Source organism: Haliotis cracherodii, unplaced genomic scaffold, assembly GCF_022045235.1.
Source record: "Haliotis cracherodii isolate W230 unplaced genomic scaffold, xgHalCrac1.p SCAF_7, whole genome shotgun sequence".
Classification (NCBI taxonomy): domain Eukaryota; kingdom Metazoa; phylum Mollusca; class Gastropoda; order Lepetellida; family Haliotidae; genus Haliotis; species Haliotis cracherodii.
Genome location: NW_027266330.1, coordinates 6450559 through 6461254, shown reverse-complemented (window position 1 = coordinate 6461254; position 10696 = coordinate 6450559).

The window sequence follows — 10696 nt, the reverse complement described above, 5'->3', positions numbered from 1 at the left end:
TTTTATTGTGCTGACACAAGATGTTGTTGCGTTCTTTCACAGACACATCCATCCTCATGTATACCCTGTACATGTGGTCACGACTTCCAGGATCCGCAGCACTACCTATTTGTTTGTCTACTCTTTACACACTGACGAAAACAGTTTTTATAAATTATATCAGAGATATCTTAATTCGGATTGTACTATTCGTCATGGGGAATAGTTCTGCTGAAACCAAGATAATATTCGATGTTTTCATAAAATTAATGTATTTGAAACAGCAAACGTGTTTAAGCAGCTTTGAAGCCAGTGATTGCCAACATGTGCTTGTATATCTATCCTCAACAATACAGTGCCATGTTTGTTTTATATTGACTCCTTGTTCAGATATTACCCCACGTGGACAATTCCCCACTCAAAATTTGGCATTTCACCACAGCACACTTTTCCTGCTTTTTGAAAAGAATTAATAATAAGATTTTTCAGGAGGTGTTTTTCTGACATTTACAACTAATTCTAAAAGGAGATTGGAAATGAATATAAAGTGCCATTGGCCATCAGTGTCTGACCATTAAGAAAGAAACAAACCAACAAAACGATTGTTTAGTGCTATAAATGGATTATAAATGCATTGAAGTATCACCATACAATTACATCTACCATACATGTACATACAAGACATACATAAAACACATATAAAACAATACATTATGGATACCAACATATATATGAAGTAATGCTATGAAATACTGCTCACGGATACAAGCCTAACACAAAAAATACATATTTATTATCGTTGTTCTGATATTAAATGAAAATATAAAAGTACTTAAAAACTCATAATTATTCTAGATGTTTCGATGCGGAAGTACTCACGACATTTTGAGCTGGATTGCTTATGAAGTTCATGAGACAGATACAACATGCTTTAGAAATCATGAGGCGATATGTAAATGTATGTTCTGATTATTATGAAAGTGCTAGTATGTTCCGCTTGTGGTTTCGGTGACTTAATGACCTACTTTCAAAACAAGTTTCCTCTTGTGCACTGTTACTTGTGACTGTACTTCCGGTTCACTAAGTATGACTTCCGGTCACGCGGAACTCTATTCTGTATACCTCCGCAATATATTTCATTATTCTACGTTGTGTAAAGAGCTCGAGGGGATGGGCCCATTTCCGGTTACTGTTTGCACGATTGAACTGTTTGAGTGACATTGAGATGTGTGTGTGTACATCCGCTACTTCCGTCTCCAAGTAGATCATCACAATTGCGTAGAAGTGTTGGTTGTTGTTTGATCCACCGGAGTTAAGTCGGGTAGCCTTGTGGTTAAATATATTACTCGTCACGCCGAAGCCTTGGGTTCGATTCCCTACAAGGATAAAGTGTGTGGAGCCCATTTCTGGCATCCCCCGCCGCGCTTTGCTGGAATCGTGCTTCCCCCTTCACTCACTCACTCACTCACTCACTCACTCACTCACTCACTCACTCACTCACTCACTCACTCACTCACGTCGTAAATGAGTACATATAGGTGACATAAGTTTTTGGCGTTTACCATGGAAATATAGATAGCACCGCCAAAGCCAGGATCATAATCGGGACGAATATTGGATCCAACCTTACCATCATCATATCCAGACAGCCCCAATGTACCATCAGTGAACCATCAGGAGACTATGCTTGTCGTAAGAGGCGACAGAGTGGATCGGGTGGTCCGGCACGCCGAAATGGTTGATACATGTCACCGTATCTCAATTGCGTCGATCAATGCTCATGATGTCAGTCACTGGATCGTCTGGTCCCACCTCCCCTCAACATCCCGCCTCCCCAATTAACGCACACGACATCCCACCTCCCCTCCCCGTCCCACCTTCCCCACTAACGCACACGACGTCCCCGTTCCTTTCCCCGTCCCACCTTCCCCACTAACGCACACGACGTCCCCCATCCTCTCCCCGTCCCACCTTCCCCACTAACGCACACGACGTCCCACCTCCTCTCCCCGTCCCACCTTCCCCACTAACGCACACGACGTCCCCCATCCTCTCCCCGTCCCACCTTCCCCACTAACGCACACGACGTCCCACCTCCCCTCCCCGTCCCACCTTCCCCACTAACGCACACGACGTCCCACCTCCCCTCCCCGTCCGGCCTTCCCCACTAACGTACACGACGTTCCCTCCCCCCTCCCCGTCCGGCCTTCCCCACTAACGCACACGACGTTCCCTCTCCCCTCCCCGTCCGGCCTTCCCCACTAACGCACACGACGTTCCCTCTCCCCTCCCCGTCCGGCCTTCCCCACTAACGCACACGACGTCCCCGTTCCTCTCCCCGTCCAACCTTCCCCACTAACGCACACGACGTCCCCGTTCCTCTCCCCGTCCCGCCTTCCCCACTAACGCACACGACGTCCCCGTTCCTCTCCCCGTCCAACCTTCCCCACTAACGCACACGACGTCCCCGTTCCTCTCCCCGTCCCGCCTTCCCCACTAACGCACACGACGTCCCCGTTCCTCTCCCCTTCCCACCTTCCCCACTAACGCACACGACGTCCCCCCTCCTCTCCCCGTCCCACCTTCCCCACTAACGCACACGACGTCCCCGTTCCTCTCCCCGTCCCACCTTCCCCACTAACGCACACGACGTCCCCCCTCCTCTCCCCGTCCCACCTTCCCCACTAACGCACACGACGTCCCCGTTCCTCTCCCCGTCCCACCTTCCCCACTAACGCACACGACGTCCCCCCTCCTCTCCCCGTCCCACCTTCCCCACTAACGCACACGACGTCCCCGTTCCTCTCCCCCGTCCCACCTTCCCCACTAACGCACACGACGTCCCCGTTCCTCTCCCCTTCCCACCTTCCCCACTAACGCACACGACGTCCCCGTTCCTCTCCCCGTCCCACCTTCCCCACTAACGCACACGACGTCCCCCCTCCTCTCCCCCGTCCCACCTTCCCCACTAACGCACACGACGTCCCCCCTCCTCTCCCCGTCCCACCTTCCCCACCGTTCCCACACAACATCCTGTCGTCACATCACTGTAAGTATCTTTACGAGGGCTTACCGATTCCCAGCATCTATCTGACACCCTTATATATCTGTAATACTGAAGAATCGGCGATAATATTACCGGTAATCTGATTAGGTAAATAATAGCCCCATGCATCTGTGGAACAATCAGTTCCCACTTGTCGCTATATAGCTGAGATAATGCCGAAGCTACGCTAAATTTTAACTTACTCACCCAGTACCCACTGACCGCATCATTTGTGTGAAGCATCTATTCAGTTAATATACTTCAAATCGTTCGTAAAATCTCAGTATTCTTGTTACTTTCAACTGAACTGTCGAGCACATATATCAGGGCGTGGAGTCATCCCACAGATGACATTCTTACCTCTCTGACGGGGGTAACCTCTTTGGTCATGTGGACAAGGCGTCCGACCTTGGATCAGAAGGTCCGTGGTTCGAATCCCATAACGGGACTCGGAAACTTTATGGTCGCTACATTAGCACGCATTGGTGGTGCTTATGTTGTCTTACGGATAGATGTTAATGTGTTTGTTAAACTCTTCATTCATCAATATTCCAGTGATATATATTGAGGTCCGGGGTGGATTGCTGCTATCAACCGACTCAACGAGTCTGACCTCCCAATCCATTATTGGAATACACGTGTGTTTGTTGGTTTGTTGTTTAACGCATTGTTCTAGCTATATGACGGATATCTGTATATAATCGAGTCTGGACCAGACAATCCAGTGATTGGCATTTTGAGCATCGATTTACACAATTGGGATACGATGACATACATCAATGAAGGGAGCTTGACCACCAGATCCCGTTAGTCGCCTCTTACGTCCAGCATAGTCGCCTTTTAAGTAATCGAGTCTAGACCAGACAATTGAGCAATTAACACAATGAGCACTGATCTACGTAACTGAGATACGATAAAATCTCGATTTTTTTTTGTAGTTCGCACACCTGACGACTTCTACGGAAATAAGTTGACGTCAAAGGTCTTTCTTTATGACGTCCCCGCATATGTATTCTAGCACCCATTTGGGCCCCTTTCTCCTGATTGGTCACATATATACATTCCCATCTATGACACAAAAATGAGCGACAGCGGCTTGACATATGATAGAGGGTTTTAGCAACCTTGAATGAATGAATGAATGAATGAATGAGTATGGATTTAGGCCACTTTAAGCAATATCACGGCAATATCACGGCGGAGACACCGGAAAAGGGTTTGCACACTTTGTACCATGTCGGGAATAGAACCCGGGTCTTCGGCGTGACGAGAGAACGCTTTTAACCACTAGGCTACCCGACCGCCCCAGCAACCTTGAAGCAAATGTTTATTTGAGATATTTAATGTACTTTTGTATATTAGTTAAAAGATAATATTTTTAATAGAAGCTAAATAGACAGGATTAGAAGATAGCATGTAAACCGTTTGGTGAACGATAACAAAGCTTGAATGAACACCCTTATCCGTGCTATTTTCGAACAGTGACATATATACCTGTGCAAGAGCGACTGGAGAGTGTACGCGCCGTAAGGTACATGCCCCAAATTTTCTACCACTTAGCTCATGCAAATTAAGTGCAGATAAGTATGTTTCGAGGTGATTCCCCGCACGTTTAAAATTTGGTTGTTTGTAGTTTAATGCCGCACTTAGCAATATGCAAGCTATATGATGGCGGTCTGGAAATAATCTGGACCAGACAATCAAGTAACTGACTCAATGAGCATCGATCCACACGATACGATGACATGCATGAACCAGACAACTGAGTAATTTATACCATGAGCACTGATCTACGTAAATGAGATACGACCAAATCAGAAACCACATTTTAATTTTTCTTGTTAAATATAAAATAATATTAATAACGATTATAATGTTTGACAACACTCTCTTAATGGTATGACGTCAAGGTACGGTGGATCACGTAATATGCTTCCCTGTGTCCGTTGGTTCGCAGAATACCGAGGCAAGTTTTGAAGCTGTCCTGAAAGATATAACTGCTCAATATTATTATATATTGAATGCGTTATTTATGTCGGCCAAGTCACCTGCACCGTTTCATCAAATTTAGGATTGAGAAAAAACTCGTCAAGTAAAAAATTCATAGGCAGTGGTAAGTTTTGGAAGCTTTCCGAGTTTTAATCCCAGTTAGCATGTTTTGTCAATCAATGAGACGGCAAAAACAATCTCATTTGTTTCACTGTTTATGGATAACAGAATTTAGAGTTCCTTTTACACATAAGTTGTTTTTTTTAATGAAAGTCTCTGAACGACATATGTTGATTATATAACACCTGGTCCCACACGAACCTCTGGGAAAGTATGCCCTGATTGCCTTGAGATTTGCCACTCAATATGTGCTAAAAAAATATCCTCAAGCAGGCTCATTCATCAATGGCTTGCTTTGGCATATGTCCGTGGAAGTTGTTCAAAGCAAACAGTGGTCTCCCTGGATTTGTCTCTTACAATCAACACAGTTGTTGGGCCATAGTTTCCCTACATCAAAGATCAAGAAATAACTTCTTCCTGTCTATCATACCCAGGGCTAGCGACATGTGTACAATGTTGCCGTTACGGCGACACTTAATGAAGCACTATAGACTAGTTGTCCTGACAGATCAAACAGTCGGTCTCACCCACTCTATCAACATATACAGTTGTTCTTGAGAAAAAAGAATGCTAGGATTGTACTGTTGGGTTGCGCTTTCAGGGCAGAGTCCTACATACAGCATTCATTTCACAACTCTTAAACTTGATTGGGCCATTTGTTTATAGATTAATTAATCCCAGTTAATAAGATGTCAGTCCCGTGAAGATCCGGGATAGAATAGGTCTTCAGCAACCCATGATTGCCTTAAAAGACCACTATGTTTGTCGTAAGAGGTGACTAACGGGATCGGTTGGTCAGGCTCGCGGACTTGGCTGATGCATGTCATTGTATCCCAATTGCGTGGATCGATGCTCCTGATATCAATCACTGGATTGTCTGGTTCAGACTCGATTATTTACGGACCGCCGTCATATAGCTCGGATTGCTGAGTGCGGCGTAAAACTCCAAACAAACAATAATAAGTTGTCATAACATTATGAAATAAAATGTACCACCCTAAACTGGCTCCCACCTGAGATATCGCTTGGGTGAGATCAAGCAATGACTACACTGTACATATCGCTGCAATGAAATTGCATCACAATGCTTTGCAGAATATTGTGACGTCCTTGTTACCATGACGTCACAATCAAATGACATCACTAATACCTCCGCTACTAAAGCTGTAAGCATTACTTTTTACACTTAAGACAATGCTTATTACTGTCTACAAACTGAAAAGTTGGAATTATGATTTTGGATGATAGATAAAATCTCACCTTTGTGTCTTTTGATATCAAATATATCAACAGTGTTTCTTCCTCAGTGTTTTTTTTTCCACTTTTATCAACTCGTGTTTATATATATGATATCAAAAGACACTCGGGTGAGATTCTCTATTTCTTACACCTGTTAGTGAGACACCTATTTGAGATAACTGGTATCAAGCTATGTGTGAGGTCGAATTCGAGGTCTCTGACTGGCTACACCATGGTGATGACCTCAGGTCAGATTATGACGGACTATTTTCTTAAGAATAACTCATCGATAAGTTTTGTCGTAACTCGACTAAACCTTCGTCTGTGTTCAAACGTAATGGTTTTCCAGTGTTAAATATATGGGTTTTTTTATCTTATCGAGTTTGCATTATCGTCATCGCCTCAGTGATGATCCATTTGACGTCACTCATGACCGTTGTAGTCTGCATTAATGCGCCTCTGCGATCATGAGAATAGACACGATATGCGTGGATTCCATGCAGAAGTTGACCGGGATTCCCTGTCTAGACAAACATGACACTTTGGGGCTTTGTAGCTTCCCACGTATTCCTTTCATCGAGAGTTATAAGGAAAGACTTTTGCAAAATTATATGTCCTCAGTGGCATCTTGAAGGACAAATGAAGATTTATAGGCATCCTTCTTTTCCCTAGTAACAGATGTTTGGTTTGAAGACTGAATGACACTCAACATCTAATGATACGTTCTGATTTTAAACAGCAAACATGGTTGTGACTAGTCGTAAGCAATACTTGTATTCTGTAAACGCAAATATTTTCTTTTCCAAAATTACTTGTTAATCCTGTATTTGGATCCCGAAATTAAGAATGATAAGTTATAAAAAATGCTTTGAACAAATGCAAACTTGGAGCTCAATAAAATATTTCACCTTTATGAAGGTGGTTTGTATATAAACGAGTCTGGGTCAGACAATCCAGTGATCAGTATTAAAGGCAACGACACACCCCGCTAGGTAGGATGACACGCAATCCACCGAGACCACTAGACCATCCAACGCATTTGGTCAGCTCGTACAACAAACTCAAGTTAATGGACCACATAAATAACTTTGAATACAGGGTCCACAAGGTTCCAACACGTATAAAACTGCAGAATGCATTGTGCCACTGCACTTCCTTGGTTATATCTGCCATTTACAGAAGCCCAAGTCTGCCATTAACTGCCGAAAGCATCAGAGAGAGAGAGAGAGAGAGAGAGAGAGAGAGAGAGAGAGAGAGAGAGAGAGAGAGTATGCCTGTACTAGTCAGGAGATAGCCCACTGAGATACCATGCCACAGTTTAACATGAATACCCCAATCAGGCACTGTATACTGACTCCGAGTCGTTCAGCCGAACGACCGACAGGGTAACACAAAGTATGATATGTTTACGCTTGGTGGTAGTACGTGGCCGGGGATCGAATTCGAACCCTCGACCTTCCGCTCTCCGGAAAGATGCTCTATCTACTGGACCACAGAGGCGGCCTCATACCAACAGACATTTAAGAATTTGCTTTCACTTTTTGTGAATTCATTGGAGTATGAACCTTCATAGAGTAGTAAACTGTATGGAGGTTACTGCAATGAACTCACACAAAGTGAAAGCCAATTCTTACACTTTTTTATATCACTATTTTTCGAAGCTGGATGTAGATCCATATACAATTTCATTTTGTATGTGTGACCTCCTGTGTCCACTAAAAACTAAAAAACACCTAACCACCTGCATCGCGGAATGATGTCGTCCCGGCATTAGTATGCTCACAGTGACATCTTTTGTAGTTTGTTTACAACACATATATTTAAAAATTACCACCATTAGATGAGAAAGGTCTGTGACTTCAGTAAGTCAGTCAAAATGACAGCGCGTCGTAATACATTTAAACAACGTACAAGACGTCAAAATGGATGACACGACAAACGTGACGGGAGAAACGCTTCTGTGTTGTTGTGCCGGGGAATCCCCTAGGTTTCCCCAGGAATGTGGAAGTAGTCCGTCAGTGTTTACGTCATTTCAAGTATACAGTCTCGTGAAAAACATATGAACGTCAAATTGTGTCGTTTTATACACTTATGAACGTCAATTTTATCAAACGATTATATCAAAAGATGCTACTTATTTTATCCTGTCTGGCGTTCAGCATTACAGGAATAAAACAACGACTGGTCGGCTCGGAGACAGGATGTTGTGTTTTAGTTGGGTATCCGAGTTTAAATACAGCATGGTATTTCGGTGGGCCAGCGCTATAAAAACCCGCAAATGTGCAGGCTAGTACAATTAGCCGGACGCACACGTTCATGCACAGACGAAATAGTCTTGAAGACGATCGCGATGCTAAACCCAATTGCACCTTACCTGTTCTACATTTTATCACATGCTTGTCGTAAAAGGCGACTGTTCTTGTCGTAAGAGGCGACTAACGAGATCGCGTGGGCAGGCTCGCTGACTTGGTTGATGAAAAGTAGATTGTTGATTCAATCCTATCTCGCATGCATATATGGCGTACATGTCTTGCAATGTTTGTTTTTGTAAATTAGACACGTAACACAAGCATTCAGTGCTATCTAGAGGTGTGCTATTTGTATATGTATTTGGAGGACGTTGTGACTTTGTGAAGTTGTAGGGATCTCTAGGGAGCACTAGGGAGCTCTATGGAACTCTAGGGAGCTCTAGGGAACTCTAGGGAACTCAACGGATCTCTAGGGAGCCCTGGGGAACTCTAGGGGTTCTAGGGATCTCTAGGGGGCTCTAGGGAGCTCTAGGGAACTCTAGGGAACACAACGGATCTCTAGGGAACTCAAGGGAGCTCCAGGGAACTCTAGGGAGCTCTAGGGAGCTCTATGGATCTCTAGGGAGCTCTAGGGAACTCTAGGGAAAACCAAATAATCATTACATATTGAATGTATAACACGAACGTGCGGATCCCAGATCATAAGATCATGTAGCTGGAATATTGCTGAGTGCTGCGTTAAACAACAAACAAACGAACAATTTGATACCTGCAGTAGGTCTCTAAGGACATCTCATCTCGTGTTATATAATGCGTTTAACTATCTGAAAAAGAATGCCATGTCATTGCCAAAGATTTGATTGAATCGAACTTCCCAGTTGTTGTTAATGCGATAAGTTGGCATCCATGTTTTTCAAATGGTCAGAGTTAATTTGTCAGCTACGATATGACTTTCTGTTCTGTGAAACCTGTCGCTTCTGTTACAAGTTTATTGTGTAACATTTTATGAAGAAAGTGACAATATGTTTGTTTCACGTCATGATCAGAGAAACCTCGTTTGTCACCGTGTGGAGTCAGTGACATGGACAATTCATAAACGTCGCCATTTCTATGTAAGAAAAGTAATAATGCGAAAATCGGCGAAGGAGATAATCGTTGCTTTGAGACAGTCACTTTAAATATTGTCAGTTGATGTTAGTAGATACGCTTTATGTGATAGTTTGGCCGTGCACGGTGAACATCTTACGTGTGATTTCGATTTTATGTTTCATCCATGTGTCCTTATGAGGAATAGATCCAAGGGTCAGATGCGCTGACGTTTTAACCAACATACTCCCAAACTGAGTATCGAATGATATACGAGTCACCGCCAAAACGCGAACCATAGAAACATGTAAGTATGTACGTTGAGAAAAGATGTTTCCAATCACAGGAACTCGATGATAGCGTGTATAACATAAGGTATTCGTATAGAAAAAAATCACACCCCTCTATATCCATAGAGACAAGGAGTGACACCCGCCATCTTGGTTCATAGTCAAGATTTCACACTCGGTGCCAATCACAGCTCGATATCGCATGAAATATGAATGTCACTTTTTTCAACCTATTGTAACTTGGTAAACAAACCATAGTTTACACAATCGTGTTCATCTGTGGTCACCTTACCTCGTATTTATTGTAAAACAACCATCAAATATCAGCTCTATGCTGCTCCGCTGAGGTAAACAAGAACAAGGTGGACGGAAGTTACGGCGTTACACGGACTTGAACACGGCAAACGTTTCTCATTGGCTAAAATACAAAATCGTGGATCTAAATATTAGCACACAGTGAAGGGAGGGAAATTCAAAACCGTCAATGGCAAGCCTGCTTGCAAAATGTTGCGATTGACAAAGAAACCTACAGCATAATTAAATATTTCGAAGCAGATTTTCATTGTCGTCTTGAATTTCCCTCCCCTCACCATGTGCTAATATTATGATACACATTTCAACCAATCAGAAACGTTTGCCGTGTTCAAGCCCGTGTAACACCGTAACTTCCGTCCACCTTTTTCTTGTTTACCATCACG